At 44.9% G+C, this 24,332-nt stretch overlaps 1 long non-coding RNA gene across 1 annotated transcript in view; it reads right to left on the bottom strand.

Moving 5' to 3' along the window:
• Window positions 1-7,282: 7,282 nt before the first annotated feature.
• The window catches only part of LOC123823937, a 39,480-nt gene continuing 22,430 nt past the window's right edge, over window positions 7,283-24,332 (bottom strand). The window contains exons 2-3 of the long non-coding RNA XR_006786626.1: window positions 8,447-8,632; window positions 7,283-7,529 (exon numbers count right to left, since the gene is read on the bottom strand). This is a non-coding gene — a long non-coding RNA (uncharacterized LOC123823937). The remainder of the gene's footprint in view (window positions 7,530-8,446; window positions 8,633-24,332) is intronic.

Raw genomic sequence — 24,332 nt, 5'->3', positions numbered from 1 at the left:
TTTTATCTTTTTGTACATGGTATGGCTATCTAGTTATTTCAGTACCATTTATTAAAAAGGTCACCTTTTCCTTATTGAATAGTGTTGGCATCTCCATCAGAAATCAATTGACCCTGTATTTGTAGGTCTATTTCTAGACTATTTGTTCTATTGCATTGATCTCTATGTGTATTTATTTATTTTTTATTTTATTTAATTATTTTTATTGTTGTTCAGTTACAGTTGTCCCAATTTCCCCCCCATTGCTCTCCCCTGCCCTACCCACCTTCACACTCAGTCCTCCCCCTCCCCACTGTCCTTGTCTGTGGGTCCTGTACACATGTTCCTTGACTTGACCCTTCCCCTTCTTTCCCCCACTACCCACCTCCCCACTCTCTTCTGGATCTGTATGTGTATTTAATTTTTTTTTTTAATTTATGGATTTTAAAGACAGAGAGGAAGAGAGAAACATCGATTTGTTGTTCCACTTGTTCATGCATTCATTGGTTGATTCTTTATGTGCTCTGACCAGGATCAAACCCACGACCTTGGCACATCAGGACAACTCTCTAATGAACTAAGCTATCTGGCCAAGGCATCTGTATGTCTATTTTTATGCCAATACCATATTTTCTTGATAATTGTAGCTTCATAGTAAATCTTAAAAATGGGTAATGGAAGTCTTTCAACTTTGTTCTTTTTCAAAATTGTTTTGGCTATTATAAACCTTTGTATCTTTGTATGAATAAGAATCAAGTTGTCACTTTCCACAGTAGAGGACAATGGTATTTTTTAAATTTTTATTTATTGATTTTAGAGAGAGAGGAAGTGGGAGAGAGAGAGAAACATTGATTTTGTTGTTTTACTTATCTATACACTCATTGGTTTATTCTTGTATGTGCCCTGACCAGGGATCAAACCCGTGACCCTGGCACATCAGGACAATGCTCTAACTAACCGAGTTACCCAGCCAGAGCATGGATAATGACCTTTTGAATGAGATTACATTAAATTCATAGATTAATTTGGGCAGAATGTATAATATTAAGTCTTTTAATCCATTAATGTGCTATAGTTCTCCATTTATTTAGGTGTTCTTTAATTTATCGCAACAGTGATATAATTTTATTGATTTCATCTTGCATGTAGTCTGTTAAATTTATATCTAAGTGTTTCATCATTTTGATGATGTGCTAAATGACATTATTTTGTTAGTTTTAATTTTTGAAAGTTTGTTGCTAGTATAGAGAAAAACAGTTGATTTATGTGTGTTGACCTTGTATCCTACACCCTTGCTAAACTCAGTTCTAGTAGCTTCATTTCTCTGGGAAAAAAACCCACCTTTTTCCCTTCATTTCAGAAAAATGATCTTTCTGGGTATAGATTACTAGGTTGGTAGTTTTTGTTTTAGTACATTAAAGCTCCCTGGTCTTCTGGCTTGCTCCACTTCTGATGAGAAGTCTGCTATAATTATTGTTTTTTTCCCTCTACATTTAGGTTTTTTTTTCCCACCCCCTCTTCTGACTCTACACCTCTGGCCAATTTTAATATTGTCTCTTAATCACTGGTTTACAGAAATTTGATTATGATATGCTTTGGTGTGGTTTCTCCCTGTTTCTGTGCTTGATTCCAACTTAGCCATTTTTTCCCTGCTTTCTACACACTTGGACAAAGAACATGGGGCTGGGGTGCTGAAATACTTATCTCAATCACAGCCTACTGGTCTTTTGCTGGAATATTAGTCCTTAAATATTAGTTTCATGAGATTTTTTCAAGTTTTCCTACTTACTTATTAGTAATAATATTTTCTATCTTCACTGCAGTTTATAACTCCAGAGAATTTAACTTTCATTTTATTAGTTTGTAGAATATGTCAAAGGTAGTTTATATCAGAATTAGCTAAAGATCTTTTTAATTTTTTAGTGTATTGATTGGGGGGGGAAGAGAGAAAGAAAGCAAAATAGAAATATCTATTTGTTTTTCCACTTATTTATGTATTCATTGGTTGATTCTTGTATGTGTCCTAACTGGGGATCAAACCCACAACCTTAGCATATTAGGATGATGCTTTACCATCTGAGCTACTCAGCCAGGGTAATAACTAAAGATCTTTTTAAATACAGAATCCTGGATACCATGCATGAATCAAAAAATATCACTTTTGAATCAAAACATTTGGGGGAAGATACATTTTTAAAAGCTTGATAAACAACAACATGATCCAATTTATATTTCTTTTTTTTTTTAGTGTTTTTTTTTTAAGATTTTATTTATTTATTTTTAGAGAGGGAAGGGAGGGAGATAGAGAGAGAGAGAGGGAGGGACATCAATGTGCGGTTGCTGGGGGTTATGGCCTGCAACCCAGGCATGTACCCTGGCTGGGAATCGAACCTGGGACACTTTGGTTCCCAGCCCACGCTCAATCCACTGAGCTACGCCAGCCAGGGCCAATTTATATTTCTTATAACGCTTCCATGATGTCTTGGTTATCTTCTCACAGATGAAGAAACTGAGGTTTACCAAGACCAACACCTTGCTTAAGTCTTCCGAGCCCATCAACAGCTGAGCTAGGACAGGAGCCTGAGCCTTTACTGGCTGCTGTCTTGGGACTTCTTTCCATGACACTGATTGCCCAATATTCAGGGGCACTAGGGCTTTAATTTAAAATATTTTTAAAGACTAGCCTCACCACTATATTTGTTAAGCTAAAAAGTAAATCTATGGGTTTGCATTTTACTAATCACAGCAGCATGTACAGGCAATTCTAAAAAGTCGTACATATGTGTGCAATAGATATTAAGTATTTAGACCACAAATTATGCTTGACACACAAAAGAGAGATCATCAAAAAGATTTAATCATCTCTCATATTAGCTCCATATGCCCTAAAGGGCTATAGCCCTGGGACAGAGCCTGCAGGATAATGGCCATTGAGATCATTATTGCTGCAGAGATTTAGGATACCTGTAGGCAATCATTAGAATATTATTAGATTTAGCAAAAAGAGGAAGTGCCATTTCTTTGTGCAATGTGTTATAGGTACCATGAGAATAAATGATGGCATCTAAAAGCAAATAAGCATCACCAGAATGAAAATAATTGAAAAGGTAAAGCTTATTTTAGCAGAAAGTCTCCATATAAAATCAGCTCTAAATAAGCATCTGGGAAAATGAATAAATCTCATTTCAGGGCTGGGAAAGGGGCAGGCGTACTCCTCAGTTCTGCCTGTGCTCACGAAGATGGAAGGATGTCAAGTAGGGCTCCCAGGGACGTTCACTGCTCACCTCTGCTTCCGGGGCACAACGCTAAGTGTGGCTGCAGTGGGGCTTCTCTTGATTTGCTGCATCCTTCTGATTTCCCCCAGAACTTCTTGAGCCTGACAGTAATGGCACTGACCTCCCCACTGACAGTGGAGATGTAGAAGAGGCAACATTGATTGAAAGGAGCAAAGGTTTAAGGAAACAAGGGGTCTGGAACTTTGACTGCTACAGGGACAGAGTTGTGGAGATAGATCAGCGGCCCCAACGCAGATGCCTGCGTTTGTGTGATAATCAAAGGTGTTTGACCATCTTCTTCCCAGAACACTGATTTTAATCTTTGTAGCGGGAAAAGCTTTTATCTTCTGTCTAGATTCACATTCTTCATCTGCCTTGTGGAAGCCCTGCCCTTGCTATGGCTTTGGCTCAGAAACATTGGCTGCACTCAGCTATGGTCAGATCTTCATCCTAATCTCTTCAAGACATTTTAATCAGTAGTGACTTTTGAAAAGGAAGGAGTTTTGGGATGCCATCATGTGCCCAGGATGAAAACAATCAAACAGAATTGGGGAGAGAAATCACTGTGGTCACCAGCAGAGCGTAATATGTGAGTGGTTGGACTGGCTTTCTTGTGAAATGGTCACTTCTTTGTCCACCTGCCTGGGCTCCTCTAAAAGCAGAGCCTGAGGCAAAGGTAGTCTGTCTCGGGAGCACAGGTAGTTTACGTGGGAATGTAGTCCCACGGGTAGCAGTAAGAGAAAAGCAACAGAGATGAAAGAAAATCCAACATAAGCATGTGTTGTTGAAATGATCACAGCATGGGGACTTGACCCTGAGGAACTTTCTGAGGATCTATATGAAATGTATTTCAGAATGTCCATGGGGGATGAAAGAAGGAACCATTTATTTATTGGTTCTTATCTGCTCCTAGCAGACAGTGGTCTCAGATGTTAACTCCTCTGCATTTCGGGCTGCCCATGCAGGAATGCCGTGCCGTGCTGTCCCATGGTGTAGCCTCGGAGAAGACACGAAGAGGAAAGTGAGAGGATGAGACACAGGCTGAAGTGAGACGCTACCAGTCGGCTTGTGCATGAGGCTGATTAAAACCCGCACAGAACTGGTTGTTTCTTCAGTGGCTGAAGGAAGAGGTAGGGCTGCAGGTGTTTGGAAGGGTACATGGACATGTACAACACACCAAACCATGCCGATGAAATGGCTTTAAGATTCTAGCTTGCTTCTGTGGTCTCTTTGTTTCTAATGCATTGCTAGGAATAGAGAGTCAGATTTTTGTCCTTTTTCAGTCCTAAATTTGAGTCCTGGCTCTATCACTTAGGAGTTTTTCAGCAAGTCAGGGTACAGGCTCTGCACTAGCCATGGGCGGGGTTGTGGTGGGGGAGTGGGGACTGACTGAACTCTGACAAGGTGTCAGGACTTCCGTTAAAGGAACTGAGGTCCCAGAAAGGAAACTAGAGTGTTACAGAGGAAACAGAAGCAGTTCTAAGATTTCAGGAATTGGGGGATTGCAGAAAGGTTCAAAGAAAGCTGAGACACTAAATGGGTTCACAGTGTGGGAAGGACAGGCCTGCAAGTTAGAGTGTATTGGTCCACGAGCTACGACTGGGGTGACAAATGGGAGACTCGCTTGACTCTCAGCTCAGCTGCAGCTGACCAAGGGCCCTCTGCCATAATACCACATAACCTCTGACCCCGATCTCATTCTCACATAACCTGCCAGATGGTCCTCACATCACAGGTGAACCAGGCCTCCTTGCCCCAGCTGGCTTGGCGACTGCCCTGCCATTGACACAGAACTGTTGGAGGCCCAGATCAAACTCTCAGTCAGTACTAAGAGCCCACTGACCCCAGACAACATAAACGGACCAGCTATGCCAAGCTATAAGTAGCAGTTCCTCTGTTAATTTCTTTTGGGGGAAAGGGCCATATTTCATTTTAACAGACCAGGATTTTTGTCACATCATATGTGACATGAAACAATGTGAATAAATTCATTTCTATAAACTTTCTACCTTAATCTATTTAATATTAACACCTTTTTTATGTTGTTCAAAGATTATCCTATATTCTCTAGGTTTTCATGGGGAAAACACACTGAATTGATACTTTTGATTGAAACAAAGATATAGAAAGAAAATTTAAATTAGACATGTCATTTTACATGTAGTTGGTTATGTGTAACAATTGGTAGCTTAGCATCCTTTTATTTTTCTTCAAAGGAAAAAAAGTTCCAATGATGCTTTGAGAATAGCTAACTGGAAGCGTGAGGGACTTGTTTAGAAAGCTGAGGTGACAACTGAAAGTCAAGACCACACATGCTCATGTGTTTCCTAGGAAGAAAACCCTCCAATTTAAAGAGACTTGGGCGCTGCTGTTATTTCTTCAGATATAATACACAGGGATGGAAATGATAGCTTTTCTTGAGGAAATATTAGATGTAAATTGAAGAAAAATGAGTATAAAAGTGAATTTTTTCCCTTGCTCAAGATTTTCTCTTAACTTTTTGTAGTTTTATTTTGCAGTGGTCTGCTGTTGCCATCTTCAACCATGTGCTTGAACACACTCATCTTTCTGGCATCCCACGGGGACATTGCAACGCTGTGTCTTCAGCAAAGAGCAGTCCTGTATCTACCTTTGGGCTTTGACACTGGGTCTGCTGCCACCTCCCTGTGTGACATCCCTTCCTCCCTGTGTTCTGTCCTTGGCTCCAGCTTTGTGCAATCTCGTTGGAACACTGCTCTCCCTGCTCACCTGAACACATTATCCTTGTTCCCCTTCTCAGTTCTCAGCAGAAATCTACCTGTTCACCATCTTTTAAGATTAATCACAGCCTGGTTGGTGTAGTTCAGTGGATTGAGCTGGAGCCTGTGAACCCAAGGGTCACTGGTTTGATTCCCAGCCAGGGTGCATGCCTGGGTTGTAGGCCAGGTCCCCAGTAGGGGGTGCACGAGAGGCAACCACACATTGATGTTTTCTTTTTTTTAAAGATTAATCACAGATTACAAAGTTCATGAATAGCCTGAGTCCCTAAGACGGCTTGCGTAGGGGTCAAGGTGGAAAATTAAGACAATTAAGTAGCTGAAATCAAGTGAAGTTTGTGTAGCAACAGGCACTTATCAATCAGGCATTCTTCTAGCAGCTCTAGTTCTTGAACACTGTCATCTAAAAGTCTTCTAAGCGATGAGTAAAATAACTGTCATGGAATCCACATAACTTTCTTCTTTTGATTAAATTTAACAAATAGTTAATGAGTATTTTCTATCTGCCATACGCTGTCCTGGGTGGTAGGAATACTGACATAAATAATTAATTTATCTCTCTCACCTTGTTCCAGAAATTATCTGAGGCAGTTTGTAGCAGAAATATATAAAATAAAATGGCCAAATACAGGTTTTTAATAATATTAAGGAAAGTATAAATTGAAATAGGTCACATTTAGGAAGAAAAGAGGACACGGACACATGGCCAATGGCAGCCTTTATCATTGTGATGGTTGAGCTGTGAATTTGACTCTAAGTACATTAGGTGGCTACAAGGAGCGGGAAATATGGTCAGTTGCACATTTCTCGTTGTAGAAACAGAGAAACTGTATAGTCACTCAGAGGGGGGAAGGTGAATAGGACGTGATTCCTAATGGCAAGAAATTCATAACCCAACAGATGAGACAGCTCTGTAGCAAGCATCTGTAAAACAGAGCTGTATTATGAGGGTCTGTAAAGAGTACTAAGGAAATGGATATGGGGGAACAATTTCTTTGGCTCATGAGAAAAAGATGCTATGTGAACAAGGCTTGGAAGGAAGTGGAAAAGGAAAAGGGCAGGCGAGACAGAGGAAGAAAGAGCCCCGTGACTCTGGATGAGCAGCCCCCAGCGCTGTGTGCATCAAAGTGGCTGCAAAGCTTGTTAAAACACTCTGACTCATGAGACTGGGGTTTTCACAAGCATCCCAGAAGGCTAACTCCGGTGCTCAGGGGCCTTACTTTGAGAAACAGTAGAATAGGTTCTTTTTTATTTTTACTTTTATTTTTTATCGTTGTTCAGTACAGTTGTCTCCATTTTCCCGATGTGAGAAGCATGGGGGATGAGCTGAGAAGAGTACTCTGGGCCCATGTGGAGCGGGCCTCAGATCACACGGTTAGAAACTTGGGCTTTACAAGCAATGGGAAGCCAGTGAGTGCTTTCGAGACTAAGCAGGCGAACGGCACGATCAGATCTGTGTGTGCGCGTCTCTGCAAGTGTCTGTGTTTTACTTTCCTGTTTCCTGATGACAATGCAGCAGCTAGAGGATGAAAGGTGAGAAGAACGAGAATTAAAAACAGGGAACCAAGTAGGAGTGTTGCATAGTCCAAATAAAAGAGGATAAGAATGTGCTTAAGGTGGTGGTGGGAGATGGAACAACCAGAATACTTTTCGTTTGGTGGTGGTGGAGGGAGCAGGCTGAGAACATGAACCTGCTATTTTATTATTAGTTGTAGATTTACTTTTCCGGTTAATGTATATTGGTTTTCATGTCTTACTGACCATTCTTTTACATCAGTTTCTGCTCTCCAGCATTTGGCCCAGCCCTGACAGCAGCCCCAGGGACCGCAGGGGAGAGGGACCTTGTGAGTTCAGCCTGGTCCGCGTGTGGGCAGTGGGGTGGGTCTTCGGGGCTGTAAGGGCCACTTGTTCACTGTGGCACAGGAGAGTGGACTTCTCTCACACCGAAGGGTAACACAGCACTCAGGGGCTCTTTTGCTGCAAGTGAATCTCTAACCTGCTCCCCCCGGGCTTCTCCACGACTCTCTCCCTGTAGCAGTCAAGGTTCTAGACTCCTTGCTCTGCATGTCGATAGTGTCATTCGTCTGCTCTCGGTGGTCCCCCATTACTTATGAAGTCCAAGTTCCTCGCTGGCATTTCAGCCGACTCCAGGTGGGCCCAGCCTGCTTTTCCCACCTCATCTTTCACTGCTCCGCACATTCCACATTTTATTTTTGCAAACACACAAAACATAAAGATAGTAGTGAATCTTTATAACTAGTCACTCAGATTTTGCAATTTCAAGATTTTGATAACATTTTCAGCTTTCTGAGGTATAGTGGACAAATAAAATTGTATATAGTTAAAGCGTACTGCATGATGAGCTGACACACGTATACTTTGTGAAACGATGACCGCAGTCAGGTTAATAAACAGGTTCATTCCTCACAGACTCACCTTGTTGTGTGTGTGCTGAGAACACTCAGGACCACAGGTCTCCATTTCTTTGGGGTCAGTTACTGGAAAATTATTGTGTTCCTTTGGTGGTGTCATGTTTCCTTGATTTGTCATGTGCCTTGAAGCCTGCATTGCTATCTTTGTATTTGAAGACGCAGGTCGCCTCCTCCAGTCTTCACTGCCTGGCTTTGGGAGAGAAGAACCGTCTGTCAGTCCTGCCAGGAATTCTGAGGCTCTATCAGACCTTTTCTGTGAATTCACCTGCTCCCCATTTCTTGTCCCCTCTTTAGGGGGAATTCTTCAGATTGTATACTTATCAACTTATCTTGATTCTGTAAAGCCAGGCCAAGTGCCAACAGCCTCCAGTTTTGTTTTCCTTAGGGTGGTGCTGAATACTCAAGGTAGTGTGCTCTCACCCAGTCCTGCAGCTTTTTGCTGGCATGCACTAGCCATCTGCAAAGGTTCACACTTGCCACTCTCGGAGCACACAGGGAGCCAGCCACAGGGTAGAGGTGTGTGGTGGAGAGACAAATGGAGTGTTAGGGGTGGCTGAGGGCCAGATCAGGAATCCGTAGGTTGGGCACATCTAGCATCTTGTTGGGGGGCTTTCTAATGGATCCACAAAGCAGTTAGTAGGATCCATGTCCCTCTGAAGCCCTCCAAGAGGCCTGTCTGTTCTCCCAACTCCTCTCCATCCCATAGTTGTGCAGCACACCTGGGCGTTCTGGGCGGGGTGAGAAAGAAGTGGGTCTCTCCGGCAGCATTTTGCACAGCTGCACACTCAACACTCTCACTCTCCCCCAGGAAAGCAGTCAAAGACCTAGAAGGTTTCTCTTGTCATTGAGCTGTGACCTTGGGGAAGGGGTGAGCTAGTAAGGTTAAACTAGTCCTCTTATCCTCCTCAATGTGTCCAATCTCAGATTTGTTTTCTCAATTGGTGTCCCAGAAGTTCTCCACTGAACCCTCAGGCTGCCACAAAGGCACTCTCATCCCCAGGTGGTTGTCAGAGTCACTGTTCTCGGGGGGGCATACAGTAGAAAACTCCTGCCATTTCACTAACATCACTCCCATGTTTTTCTTGTTCTAATTAAGTAGCTAACAATGTCTAGTTTACTGGATTCTGGGAATACAATGTCTCCCTCTCAAAAAATAGCAATAAGTGCCAGCACCTTCGCATTGTGGTTTACAAATGCCAGTGTGCCTGAAGTTGTACCATGTTCCCACACAAAGACCAAATGCTCTGAGTCTGCTCTCTTGCTTTCAGGGTGCTTGTGAGCAACAAGCCTGTGGTCCAGCCCACACTTTCACTTATGGTATATAAGCTACAGGGAACAGCCCCAAGAAAAAGGTGAGTAAATAACAATAGATTGAGATTCACTGGTTAAACCTACGATAAGTAGAATACGGCTCTCCAAAGATGTCTATGTCTTAATCCCCAGAACCACTGAATATTTACTTTCCAGGGCAAAAGAGGCATATTAGTTTGCTAGGATTGCTTTAACAAAGTCTCACAAACTGGGAGGCTTGAACAGAGAGATTTATTCTCTCATAGTCAAAGTCAGGGTGTCAGCAGGCTTTCTTCCCTCTGAGGGCTGTGAGGGAAAGGCACATTCCAGGCTTCTCTCCTTAGCTTGTAGATAGCTATCTTCTCCCTCTATCTCTTGATGTCATCCTCCTTTTATATGTGTCTGTGTCTTTCCCCCTTTTGATAAGGACTTCAGTTATATTGGGTTAAGGCCCACCTTGAAGACTTACATGATTATATCTGCAATTACCCCATTTCAAAGTCAGTCTACATTCTGGGGTTTAGGACTTCAATATATGAATATGGGGCAGCCCGTTACAAGGAACTTTGCAGATAGGATTAAAGTTACAACCCATGAGGTGGAGAGACTACCCTGAATTACCCAGTTGGGCCCAATCTAATCACGGGAACTGTAAAGTGGAAAACCTTTCCCTTTTGTGGTCAGTGAGAGAGTTGTGATGACAGAAGAGGTGCCAGGAAGGGCTGTGAATGTGGAGGAACGTGTGATGAGTCAAGAAAATGCTGGTGGCCTCAGAAGCCAGAAAAGTAAAGTAACAGATTGTGGGGAAAATGGAGTCAGTCAGGCTCCCTCACCCAGATGTCCGGGCAATTATAACTTAGCAGTGTTCATATGACCGTGAGTCTGGGCCCGCAGGCACAGAATCATGCTCTGTTTCGTAATCTCTTGGCACGCTGCCGGCTTTGTGTGCATTTGGTATATAAGGCAGTTGGGGCTTCGCACAGTGGGGCATGCAACCTGTGGTGTGCATGGATTGCCCCACCCCGGAATAAAGGCATGTCAGGCATCCCCACAGCTCCACGAATTTTCTTCTGTCTGCCTGAATCCTGTGTGAACCTGCCTGGCCTTGAAATGCTGCAAGACACAGATGCTCCCTGAGAGCTTCCAGAAAGACCCTGCCGATTCCTTACTCACAGCCCAGTAAGACCTGTCAGACTTCTGCAATACAGACCTGTAAGAAAACATATTTGTGTTGTTTTAAGGCTCTAATTTTGTGGTAATTTGTTATCTCAATAATATAAAACTAATACAACTCCCCCCCACGACAGTCCCTCTGTTTATCATGCAATCTCTCATTCCCCACAAATGTACTTTGCCATGTATAATGCAGTTTTTGGCTGAAATTTTTGAGGGAAAAATAAGGATGTGCATTATACATGAGTATAATGATTACATACCATAGGCATAAAATGGGTATAATAATTCCGTGTATAATGCACACAAATATGTGGGTACACATTGTACATGGCAAAATACAGTAATGCCTTTCTCTGGCAGTCACTCTCCACAGAACTTCCTCCACCCCGGCCACAACCACGAATCAAAGCCAAGTCCTGAAACATGGCGGATTCCTCCTGGAGCATCTGCCAGCCCATAACCTACTCTGCCAGCACTCCCCTGACTTCGGGATGAGCCTTGACACCCATGTTCACATGAGACCCTCCACCTGGGCAGAGCTGCCTGGAGCAGAACAGACATGTGAGCCACACCGGAGCAAAATGTCTCTCAAGATTTTGAGCTAAGAGACACTGGGGCTAGGGGCTAGGGGCCGATTCCTGCTAATGACAGGTCTGGAGAGAAGGTCCTCGGATCAGTGCTATTGGGGATTTTGTTGAGGACTGTGATTTTTTTTAAATACCAGTTTGCAGTGGGTTTGTATGACTCACCCAAGAGCCTGAGCACTTACATTCACTGACTCACAAAGGCCGACCAGGACTGTGCCACAGAGAGAAGGAGGAAGGAAGGGGCAGGAAAGGCCCAGGGCAGGATGCTGCTGAGGGCTGTGGGGGGAGCAGGCTGCCACTCCAGCTGAAAGGAGTCTCAGAGGAGTTCTGGGTTCACTGTTACAATGAAACATTATCAAGCGACTGGTTGTTTTTCTTCCATAAAACCATTAGCTGACTTTTAGAGGCCCTGTTCTTCTAAAAGAGCCAAAGCTGTAGGTGGTTTTTATGTCATGGGCACATTCTGTCTTCTTACACATGATTGCAAAATGTGTGACTGCCTCTCTGTACTTTTTGTTTCTTACTCAGGTTTTATATTGTTTTGTTTTATTTTGTTTTGTTTTGTTTTGACGTGTTTGATTTTTGAAAGCTGTTAAGACCTACATTGGAAGCTCTCAGATGATCAGATCCTCTCCGGTGTCAGGATGCAAACACACTACTCCCTGCTTAAACAAGGCTCTACTCTTTTCTTTGTATCTATTCCATCAGGAACTGCTGGAGATAAAAGCAAATGCCTTAGAAGAGCAAGTGTGACATCTGGTTCGCTATCAGGAATAAATCTCTACCTGCCAAGCAAGACTGTAAGGCAATCTGGAACCAGTTACTATACAAACTTGTTTCATTTCAAAACCATATCACCTGACTTACCTTTCTATTTATTGCCTCTCTTGAACTCTTTTTTAGTATCAAGATGCTGCTAATGAAACACAGTTGACCTGAGTTTTGAGGTGAATTGTGAGAAAGGAGTTTGTAAAAAGGACTAGGAAAGAGCCCTGACTTCTTCCAGCCTCTGAAGCTGAAAAGTTATCCCAGAAACTGCGTCAGCTCTGAAGAGAGGGGAAGCAGGGGGACACGGGAGGCACTCTAATGCCAACACCACTATCCTAGCCCAGGCTGTTGTGGCTCAGCGGTTAGAACGTGGTCTGGTGACTGAAAGGTCAGGGGTTCGATTCTGTCAGGGCATATGCCTGGGTTGTGGGTTTGATCCCAAGTCCAGGTACGTGGGGGAGGCAACCAGTTGTTATTTCTGTCTAGCATAAATGTTTCTCTTTCTCTCTTCCTATTTTTCTTGCTCTTTCTCTAAAAGTGTGTCCTCAGGTGAGGATTCAAAAAACAAAAAGTCCTAGGAGCAGATTTTAAGATGAGGCACATTCTTAGTTTATCTCTGCACTGATGTGCAATGTGGAGCCGAAGGCCCATTGGCCGCTGTCCCGTGTGTGGAAGGGCCCTCAGATGGAAGAAGGTGCTGGGCAGCAGTCTGTACCTGGGTGACTCGCTATTGACTGCACAGGCAGAGCCTTTGCGATGGCTCTAAGAAGACTGACAGGCGATGGGGGTAGCTGTCAGCTGCCATGTGCTGACCAGATGCTGGTGTCTCTCCAGGCCAGTATTTGATGTACAAAACCTGCACGTGCCAAACCGCAGGCGAATCCGTACTCCTCGGCGCAAGCACGAAGGACGGGGCAGCAGGCCCGCGGCATAGGGTGAGTGTTTAGATAACAGCTGTGACATTTTCTTGTACATTTGTTGTTTATAACACTCTCCACAGAAAGCCCATGAAGACACCACCGTCTTTCCCATCCGAGGACGTGGAGGCTCAAACGGCTGGCTGACTGACTGACTAGGAAGTTGGGGAGGGTGGCAAGCCCAGCTCATCTGACTCTGACGCAGGGGTCAAAACTCAAATGCCTAAGGACCAGAGGAGCGACCGAAGGGACGACAGTGGCCTGGAGAGCACACAGGCCATCCACAGGGCAGCATGACTCCGAAAAAGCAGGGTACTGCTGCCCGACAGCGCGGGTCCTAAGCGGCCAGTCTTTAACTCCACAACGTGGATTTGTGGGTGTGAGATCGCGGCTCATTCAGAACGACTTGTTAAACACTAAAATCCGACCAAACAAAAAACTTCGTGGGCCCCAAACAACACGTTTTAAGGCCCTGTCCTGTTTTCCCACCAGCTTGAAATGTCTCTTGGTGGCTCTTTTTACATTAATTGAGCACCTACTGGCCCACTGTGTCCAGGAGCAGTGCTGAGCAGTGGGGACAGGCCCCATGCCCCCTGAACAAGGCAGAGACGCTGGTGGAGGGTCTCGATTCACATCCGCTAAGTCTGTGTAGGCTCAGCTGCTAGCCCTGGTTGCTGCTGCTATTAGGAATTTTAAAAGAAATACCATGTGGTTGCACAACCGTAGGAGTGTACTTAATGCCACTGACTGCACATTAAAAGCAGTTAAAATGGTAAATGTAATGGTTATATATATTTTACCACAATAAATAAGTCATGCTGTAAAAAAAAAACAACCACTCAAACCAACATAGTATTTTTATCCTAAAAACATAAAGTCCAAATGAGAGGAAAGAACTTCGTGCTATCAAATCCTTCAATTCAACAAACACTTGAGCCTTGGCCAAGTAGTTCAGTTGTCTCAATATGCCAAGGTTGCGGGTTCAATCCCCAGTCAGGGCACATACAAGAAGCAACTAATGAATGCTTAAATAAGTGGAACAACACATCAATCTTTCTCTCTCTCAATCTCTTTTTCTCCCCCAACCTTCCTCTCTCACAATAAATCAATAAAATTAAAAAGCAATAGTTGAGCACCCACAGTGTATCAAGCATACTCCTAAGTGCTGGGAATAGAAAGGTAAGGAAGAGTAGTTGTCATAAAATGGAGCTGCCATCTGGAGATGAGAGCAATGCAGGGTGCAGCCTAGGTGTTTGCATTGATAATCGCTGCCGTTGATGAGAGGCTACCTCCGTGCCAGGCCCCTGAGTGCATACTTGATGTGCTCTGTCCACCACATTTGAGCCTCACAGCTCCCCTGTGAGGCTATTATCAACCTCACTTTACAGGAACGGCTCAGGGGAGTTTGGATGCTTACCTTAGATCTCGAGGTGCTTGTGATTAGAGAAGCCAGGTTTTAGACACAGGTGCACTTCATCCCACCCCACAGCAGAGAGATTCCAAGGGCCCTGGTAGAACCAGCCAGTGGAGATCAACATGGGGATCGGGAGGCAGGAGCAGTGAGGAGGCTGAGCAGGAGGAGCTCAGGGTCAAGGTGAAGGTGCAACACCCCCAGTGCAGTTGAACATGCCTGCCACGATTCCAGTCCAATTCAGGGGCTGTTTCATGGAGGTCATTGTTTTAGTCCATTCAAGCTGCTATAACAAAATACCACAGACTGGGCGGCTTATAAACAGAAAATTATTGCTCACAGTTCTGAAGGCTGGGTGAGAGCCCTCTGCAGGTGGCAGACTCCTTGTCTCGTCCTCAGATGGCAGAAAGGGCCAGGGAGCTCTGTGGGATTGTGCTCTCTGCCCAGGGCACTTTTATAAAAGCACTACTCCCATTCATGAGGCTGCCCCACCTTCATGACCTAATCACCTTCTAAAGGCCCCACCTACTAATACCATCACCTTGGGGGGCAGAATTTCTACATATAAATTGGGGGAGGGAGGAGTGGGCATAACATTCAGCCCACAGCAGCCATTAATGCTGACACCTGAAGGATGAGAGGTGGATAAGCTGGGGAAGACACTCTGGTCCTGCAGAGCCGGTTAGCACAAGGCAGGGGAAGGGAGGGGCTGCCCATGGCATTGAGCCCTTAGTACCCAGAGTTGTGACACCATGGGGGGTGACATCACTTAACATGGGTGCACATCCGAGGGGGATGGCAGCTGTGGCAAGGCCTGGGTGCCTTCGGAGGCCTGCGGGCCTCAGCGACCTGAGCATCAGACACCACACGCAGAACTGCACTAGAGAAAATGTCAGGTACCAGCTGGCAGCTGAGCAGGTTCAAGCTGAAGACTCTTGAAATAGTGGAAAGGTTGGTTTCCAAGGGCAACCAGAGTTTCTACCAATAAGCACAGGGCAGAGACTAAGAAAGGTAATTGGATTCAGATGATGTAGCAATGTTTTATGCAGATGAACTGAACTGAAGATGCTGAGGATATGACATTCAGGCCAGGTGGCCTGGGGCACACTTCACTCATTCACTCAAGAACAAATGCTGATTGAGTTTCCACAAATGCCCTGCTCCGTTTTAGATGTTGAGCATTTTGCAGTGAACAAGATAGACAAGATCTCCATCCTCATGGAGCTTTATATCCTAGTTACAGTTTATTATCTGTCTAGATAATACACAAGTGAATTAAAAGTATGTAAGACAATTTCAGAGACTGTCAAGGATTTGAAGAAAATAGAGGAGGGGCACTGACTGTGATAGTGGTTGACAGTGTAGTCTAGAGAGAATATTCAGGATGTGACATTTGAGCTGAGACCCGATTGCAAAGATAGGGTTGGGTATAAGCTGGAGTGCAGAAGGCAGAGGGAACAGTAGTACAAAGGCCCTGAGGCAGGTGTGAGAATGGTTTTGCATCACTTGGAACATACCTGTTGGAGGAAAGAGGAAAGTCAGTGCAGTCAGTGAGGAAAGAAGGGTAAGGCATGAGGCTAAGTGGGCCCAGATCAGATTGGCCCTTGCAGGCTCCAGGTGATAAATGCACATGTATTAGGGGTATGGGGGAGCAGCTTCCTCACTGCCTCAAGAGAGGCTCCTGGATCAGCTAGGAAGGGGCCAGGAAAAACTAGTTTGGCCATAATGAACTTCTACAAGGGTGGTTGACTGTCCAGGGTGCAGAGACCTAATGGACCTAGAAAATTCAGGCTTGTTATAGAGGGTGAGGTAATTCAGATGCTGTAATGCAGAGCAGAAGATAGCTGTGGACACCCATGAGGGCAATGCCCAGCCAAGTCACCCCTGCCAGGTGGTGGGGCTTGTGGTCCGAGTAACGGAGAAATCTCTGGGGAAGTGTATGATCTATAGGAGGAGGGCAATTTCAAGGCCTCTGTGAGTCTCATGACTTAGTGGAGAATTGAAGCCAAAGCCCAGGTAACATCTAAGTGGACCCATTGGCAGGCTGGAGGGGGGCTGTAGGAGAGGGAGGGTTTGGGGGGAAGGTGGCTGTGGGAGAGCACTGACGCGAAGCTGGATCTCAGGCAGAGCTCTGGCAACAGGGCTAACTGGGATGCCACCTGCTGGTGGGCTGAGGCTGCTCCTAGTGTCTGGGTCCTGCTCAGGGACACTTCAAATGGAGGCCAGGAGGGAGTTGGCAACAGAATTTGTAAAGCGGTTCTTACTATCTTAGTTTTGGTTGAGGCATGAATATAGTAGATACTAAATTCCAAAGGGACCACTGTGCAGAAATTTCCAAGTAGTATCAAGAACAACTCTTAAATTTCTTAACCACTAGGAAAAAGAAAAGAGAACTTTCAGAGGGAGCTGCTCCCAAGTCCTATCCCTCCTAGAATTGGGGGCAGGGGTGGAGTCTGTGGCTGCTCTGTGTTTCAAACCCAGGGAGACACTCTAAGGAGAATACTTGGAGAACTTGGTAGGTGTTTCTTGAATAGAGAGACACTGGACTGTGGTCTGCCTTCTGCCTAGAAGATCTAACAGGTTGGATAGAATGGGCCAGCTGCCTGCCCTGGAAGCAGGAATAATGAAGCGGCTGCTGCTTCAGGCAGAGTTAGTAGGGGCTGTGTGAGTGTGAGTGTGTGTGTGTGTGTGTGTGTGTGTGTGTGTGTGTATTTTCATATGTGCAGAGAAAGAGAAAATAGGAAGGGCTGTTATTGTGGCATCATTGCTGTAGTTTGTTGTTTTGCAAGGAAATGGCAGGTGTTGGTGAAAACAGCGAGGTATAATCATTTTCCAAAGTGAATATATGTATTTTTTCTCATTATAAAAATAACACATGCCAACCCAAATTCAAACAGCTCACAAATACATGTTAGCATAGAATGAATCTCTGTTTTCTATTTCACACGATGATCCTAAAGGCCTTTTCCATCTTAACATTCAATTTACTTTCCGGGCACATTCTGCTTGGTCACCAGCAGGTGGCAGCACACCACTGCTTTAGTGGGACCCAGAGCAGAGTGGATTTGAGAGGCAGGGCCCATCTAGCAGAGAGCCTTGCAAAAATGGTTTTAATTTAAAACAATTTTTAAGTGTTCTAACATGGTGTCAGGAAAACCTCCTCATGATTTTTTTTTATATTTTAGAACTGGTCAGTTCTGGCCACTGTGCCCTAGATGATTGCCCCTGCTCCCTGCGCTTTTGAGACCAAGACAAAAAAAAAGTTTATAAACAAAGGGAATTTTTTGGCTGGTGTAACTGAAAAGTCCAGAAGTTTGCTCTAAGGAGAGAGATATGTGCCTTAGATCTGGTTTGACCTGGTTTCACCCCGTAATCAGAGCCTTGGGTCTGTTTTTCTGATGTTTTCTGCTGTCCACGGCCAGCTGTGTCCTAGGGCTGCTGTCCCTCATGTCCCGGCCTCATATCTGCACATTTCACCTCTGAATCCCCTAGAAATGCTGCCTTGGGTCTCAGCAGCCTGGATGGAATCACTTTCCCATCCTTAAAGCAAACAGTGTGACCAGGGATGTAGAGCTGGGTTCATTCACTGCAGCGTAAGCTTCCTGCCTCGAGGGAGCAATTGAGTTTCTCCTATGATTCAACGGGCTCTGTGGGAGTGCGGGGGATACTGGGGTGATTAAGAACCGTTATCATGGAGCCGTGTTTGTTGGCTGCATGTGGACTGTCTGTGTGACACTGGTGCCCTAGGTCTCTGGGAAGTCCTACTGCTCACCAAGGAACCAGGGAAAAGCATCGGACAACCTCAAGGGAGCTAACAGGACAAGCTTCTCCAGGCCTGCCCACCTCGATCTGTCCTCCACCCAGCAGCCCTTCAGTGGCTTCTCCAGATCGCACATTTGATTTGCATAGCTCCTCTGCTCATCATCCTATTGGTGGCTCCCATTCTCCAAGCTCAAGTCCTTACCACAGCACATGAGGCCCTGCCCTCTCTGGGCCCGGTCTCTCAGATCTTGCCTGCTTCCACTGTGTTTGGAAGCAGACACTTGAGCCCCTGCTTGTTCATTCTCTTCACTTTGATGGGAGCATCTTTCCATTCATCCCTGAGCTACTCCTTTTTCTCCTTCCAAAGTTAGCTCGAGCATCACCAGCTCTTCCAAAGCACCCTCCTCAGTTGCCCCCTGCTGTCTGGTGCCCTTGCCCTCAGGGTCCACGGCACCCCATGAGCGCCAACAACATCATGCTGCGATGACCTGCTCACTATGTGCCTCCCTCTACTAAACTGTGACATTCTCCATGGCATGGGGCTACAGTAGATGCTCAAGGAGTGTTTATGGAATGGTTGGAATATACTATCAATCCCTCAACAGCATGGGGGTCCATTTTTTGCTCTGCATTTGGCTTCAGGAGGCAGATAGTGTATTTTCCCCTCAGAAACAGAACTTCCTCAGTTGATTCTTTCTTCCCAGGAACCCCAACCCACCCATTGGCCTGAGCAATCTTCTAGGGTCCCTTCCAGCCTAACGGTGTACGGTCCTCCACCAGAGGAGAATTGGAGGAGCAGAAGAGAGCTGGTCCCACTGATCTGACATGATGGAGGACCTGAGCTTCCCTCCCCAGGGAACCAGTTGGGATGGTCAGGGGACAGCTGCAGTTTTGGCTCTGAATGAATCGTGCAAGTTACCTGTGGCCTGCCATCTCCCCATTTTCCCCTCCCTGGGAGGAAATGTTCACTTTTGCAGAGGTTTCTAATGTGTTTTCTTCCCAGCTTCCTAAATGGGTTGCCAGGGTGAGAAGGCCCCAGAGTTCTTTGAATGTGGGAAGTTAATGGAGGTGGGCCATTTGGAATGACATTGTTTTGACTGATTAGGAGATAGCTCACATTTTTTGAGAGCTCATATTGTTAGCTAAGATTTATCAATTGCAAGATATCATTTTAAATATAATACCTACATATATAAATCATTCAATAGTCACATCTTGTGAGGCAGGCACCATTATCATTCCCATTTTAAAGAAAAGGGAACAGACATAGAAAGGTTAGGCCACAAAGCTCATGTGAATAAGAGAAGCCGGGAGCTAACATCACTCCCTGCTCTATCCTAGGCTCCCCAGGCAAGTGGGCACGTTTATCCCTGTCTTCCATAATTTCAATGTCCCATAGTGAAGACAGACATGTAAGTTACAATACAATGAAACAAGTGCTGGGAGAGGGCCGACTAGGAAGTACGTAGGAACGGAATGGGAAATTCACCAAGACAGAAGGGTATTATTACACATGGGAGGAGTTGGATGTGCCCAAGTCCAGAGTCATAAAGAAGGACACCCTTCCTGGGGCACTGCACTGCGAGCCATGGCCCTGCTGGATCTGCTGCGGGCAGAGGGCAGCACATCTTCCCAAACAGCCGAATCGCCCCTGAGGGTCCCAGCCACTGGCTGAATACTCAGCTGGTCCTTTCTGTAGAGATTCATGGGGGGGTGAGGAAAAGAATGAGTGAATTACCAAAGGTGTTTCACGGCAGTGTGAGTCCTGCTTTCTGGGCCCTTTAAAAATGTATGTATGCTGTGGTTTTCTGATATTTTCCATATGTCACAAAATTTACGAGTCTGATCTCACAGAGCAGCCAGAAAGGCAATTGGTGATATATGTGGACCGTCTGGCTCCTCTGAGAAAGGATTCAATTGCGTCTCTCACAGTGATTTCATCCTAAATCTTAGACTGGAACGAATAGAAAATGCAAATCTATCTTCTTTGTTTAAGGATCTTGCATTTTTTGATAGTTTCAAAAACAATCATGCAGAGAAAAACCATATTTTCACAAATATATGTTGTTGGAAAGTGTAGATGCTTTGACAAATTAGAAGCCGACCAAGTCACACGCTTCCTTGTCAACTCTTGCTTCCATCTGGCAAGCATTTAAAATAATATTCCAGGAAGGTTTAACATTCCTGATTACATTGTTTGATTATTGCACTTTCTAGATAATGGTTTTTCAAAATTGTGTCTTGCAGCTAAAAATTAAATAGCGACTTCTGGGTACGCACAACATTCTTTAATAAAATGAGACCCAATATAATATCCTCAGAGGCTAAGCAGTAATATAGAAGAGATTTACTGTAGTCCGAATGATTGAGATCACTGATCCTATAGGATTCTTATTATTTTCTCAAGCTAAACTCCAGGGAATGCTGGGAATGGAGCCACAGCCTCCATTCACAATGGCCTGGACCCTGATGGGCTTTTCTTTCCCATGTGGATATCTGAAGAATTCCCTGGGTCTTTTGGCTGTGAGCTGGGAAAATGCCTCCTAAGAGAAAGCTGTGGACAAAGTTGTTTATTTGTGCCCACTGTAAAAATGTACTTCTGATTTTTAGGGCAGCAAAACTGTTTTATTTGATACTATAATGGTGGACACATGCAGTTATTCATTTGTCAAAATCTATAGAATGTGCCACATCAAGGGTCCACAGTAATAAGTACTATGGACCTTGGGTGATGATTCTGGGTCATTTAGGTCCCATTGTAACAAATGCATCACTCTGGTGGGAGGCTGGTAATGGGGAGTCTATGCATGTGGGGGGGTAGGGGGCATAGGGGGACTGTCCATACTTTCTGCCTAATTTTGCTGTGAACCTAACTGGGCTTTTAAACATGTCCCCCGGGGCCACTCCATATACCACTCAGCCCTTCCCTGTCGACGCAGGCGGCGCTGCCCTGCCAGCACTCCCTTCTCCGCCTGCTCCTTTCTGCCCCACTACACTTCCTGCCAGCTCCGAGCTCCTGACTTTGTCTCTTGTGTGTCCCTCAGGATTTGGAGGTTCAGTCAATGTTTGCAGAGAATCTGATATATGCCAGGCACCGGCTTACAGTTGGCTTCAAGCTTGGCCCAGACCCAGCCTTAAAAACAGCCTACCTTGAGCAGACCCCAGCTAACTTGAGGTGCAATATTAGAGTTGATGGGCTCTTCCATCTGAAATATTTATTTAATAAGGAAAATTATTTACAAACATGCTAGAGAGCAGTGAGCTGGCCGGATTCCCAGATAAAAATGTGTCCTGGGTGGTAGGTGCATCCCGTGTTCATGCATCAGAACGAGGAGGACAGACGTGCCTGAGGATGACACCCGTGATGTGCTGGCAGCGTCTTACTCGCGGGGCTCGCCTGCTTCCCACAGCCAGGCCGGGCTGGGTTAGGTGTGGCAGCGGACAACTGCAAAATCTCAGCAACTTAACACAAGGAAAGCTATTCTTCACTCCCGTAAAGTCCAATGCGAATGTCACTGGTTGGGCAACTCTAAGTCATGAGTTCAGGGTTTTAGCTCCTGACATTGTGCGTGGCTCTGACATATCAGGGTCCTTTGCTACAGGCATGGAGATAGCAAAGCCAGGGGCCATGGAAGATCTTGCTGGGCATTTTAGGGGCCAGGCCCTGAAATGCATACACACCTGTGGATCTGAGTGAGCACAGACAGTCTCTGTCACACACAGTAGGAGAGCCACTTCCACTGGGGACAATTTTAAAACTAAAATGTCATTTTTAATTCTTTCTGGAATTTTCCTATTCCATCTACCAGGCTATTTTTCTTATATATCCATAGTCATTAAACCAGAGACTTTAAAAAATTTCTCACCCAAGGATATGTTTATTGATTTTAGATAGGGAGAAAGAGGGAGAGGGAGAGAGAAAAGTGGGGGGGGGGGGAGGGAGAAAGAGAGAGAGAGAAATGTTGATGTGAGAAACATCAGTTGGTTGTCTCGCATATGTGCCCTGACCAGGCATCAATCTTGCAACCTTTGGTGTGCGGAGTGATGCTCCAACCAACTGAGCCACCCGACCAGGGCTAAACCAGAGGCTTTATAACACAGGTGTTCTGACTTGCCCAGCTTCCTCCCAGGAAAATCTCTATGTATTAGGACAGGGTAAAAAATGGAGGACAGCCTCTTTGCTGGTCAAGAAATTAATCTAATAACCCAAGAAATCCAACAGCATATGCAGCAAAAATTCCGTAAAGGGAAGTGTTACAAAGACAAATCCACCCTACATTTCCTGGGTACCCATAAATAAGCCCAGAATATGTAGCATATCCTGAATTGCAGGTAAATCTTAACTTTTAAAAACATCATTCTCTTTTTAACTGGAAATACATGGTTGGATCTAAAGCACCTATAGTTTTTTGATCATTATTGGCAAATATTGTCACTGCAAATCCATTATACTAAGTTGTCCTACACAAAGTTATAAGAAGGAACCCTATGAAGCTAAGAGAAAATGCAAAATTTTCCCTTTGTTACTTTAGAGGATCTCCAAACAGTTTCAAAAGAAGAGACGACAGAAGTGTCAGTGTATGTTTCCACACACATGCCTTCTGATACCTGCCCATATCGAAAATAAGCTGTGATGATACTGCCTTTTTTGTGTACTTGGGACTTCAGTATGCTACTCCCCCACCTCACCCCACTTCCCTGAGAACCAGGCTATCAGATTGCCCTTCAAGAGCCAAACACTACGGTCAACATCAGGGAGAAAGAAGCAAAGACACTTGAAGGAGAACTCCACTGGCAACGCAGCGAACGTGTAACATGTCTAAAGGAAGAAACGTCCCCTTGAAGAGCAGCTAGTCAGCCCTGGAAGCCTGGGAAAAGGAGAGAATCTAGACGTGTGCTGATGGCGTAAGCCAAGAGCCTTGAAGACGAAGGATTTGGGGCTGGATCCCAAAGTGATGAAACTGGTGCATTTGACTCCAGTGACCTTCTGTTCTCTCTCCTCTCCCTCTGTCTTTCTGCCCCCGCTCTCCTCTCCCTCTTACTTATGTCAGCTATTTTTAGGGCCCCTCTCCTCCATTTTCCCTAGTCAGAAAGTACTGGATTACTTGTTTCTTTAAAAAAACAAAACAAAACAAAACAAAACAAAAACCCCTAAAACCAAGCTTTTCAAATGCAATAGGAAGCCATGAAAAGGAATCTTACCCTACAGAAGTCATGGTTCTGGAACATAATCATTGATTCTTAAGTTAATTATAAATGTTAATCATACATGCTCAAATCTAAGATGAAGATTTTTCCTAAACAATTATCCCATGGGAAAGAGGAAGTGGCCTTATATTTTGTATCTTAAAAAGGCTCTTGGGAGGCTGCTCTTTCAATTTCTTTATTGTGACTAGCAAAGCCCTATTTGGGGAAGATTCACACAGTTTAAAGGGGATCTAACTCAACAACCTAAGCCACCAGACCCCACTGGCAAACACTTCTGTAACGTGGAGATAAATGCAGGGGGTCGAGGCCAGCTGAATTCTAAACTTTGAGCTCCACTTGCCAGGTGGAAGCATCGGTCTATATCAGTTTGATTTCACTGACCATTCACACCATCGAACACTCTGGCTCTGATTCCATAATCCTCTCTCTGCTCTACAAGCGATCTTCTGGTCATGACGTGCAGCCTGCCTACAGGGAAAGAATGTGCTCATCTGTAGACTTTTGAGCATGTGGTCCCTCTGACAGTTACTTGTTGCCAGTTAGTGCCCTGGCGTATTGCTTTTACCCTTCAGTCTCACCACTTGGCTGATGAGTCTCTACCACCAAAAGTGGGTCTGCTTATAGCAGGTTATTAAAACTGAGGTGTCTGCAGGGATGCAGTCCAGACCAGCCCGTGGGCAACCACACAGGTAGTGATGACCGCAAGTCAAGGCTTCCCAGCAGACAGACTGCCGATCCTGCTTGTCAAGAAAACTTTTTCATTTGCTGGGT

Source organism: Phyllostomus hastatus, unplaced genomic scaffold (genome assembly GCF_019186645.2).
Source record: "Phyllostomus hastatus isolate PE091 unplaced genomic scaffold, TTU_PhHast_1.1 phas_contig_524, whole genome shotgun sequence".
NCBI lineage: Eukaryota > Metazoa > Chordata > Mammalia > Chiroptera > Phyllostomidae > Phyllostomus > Phyllostomus hastatus.
Note: the sequence above shows the minus strand (reverse complement) of the source record. Positions and strands in the feature narration are given on the sequence as shown.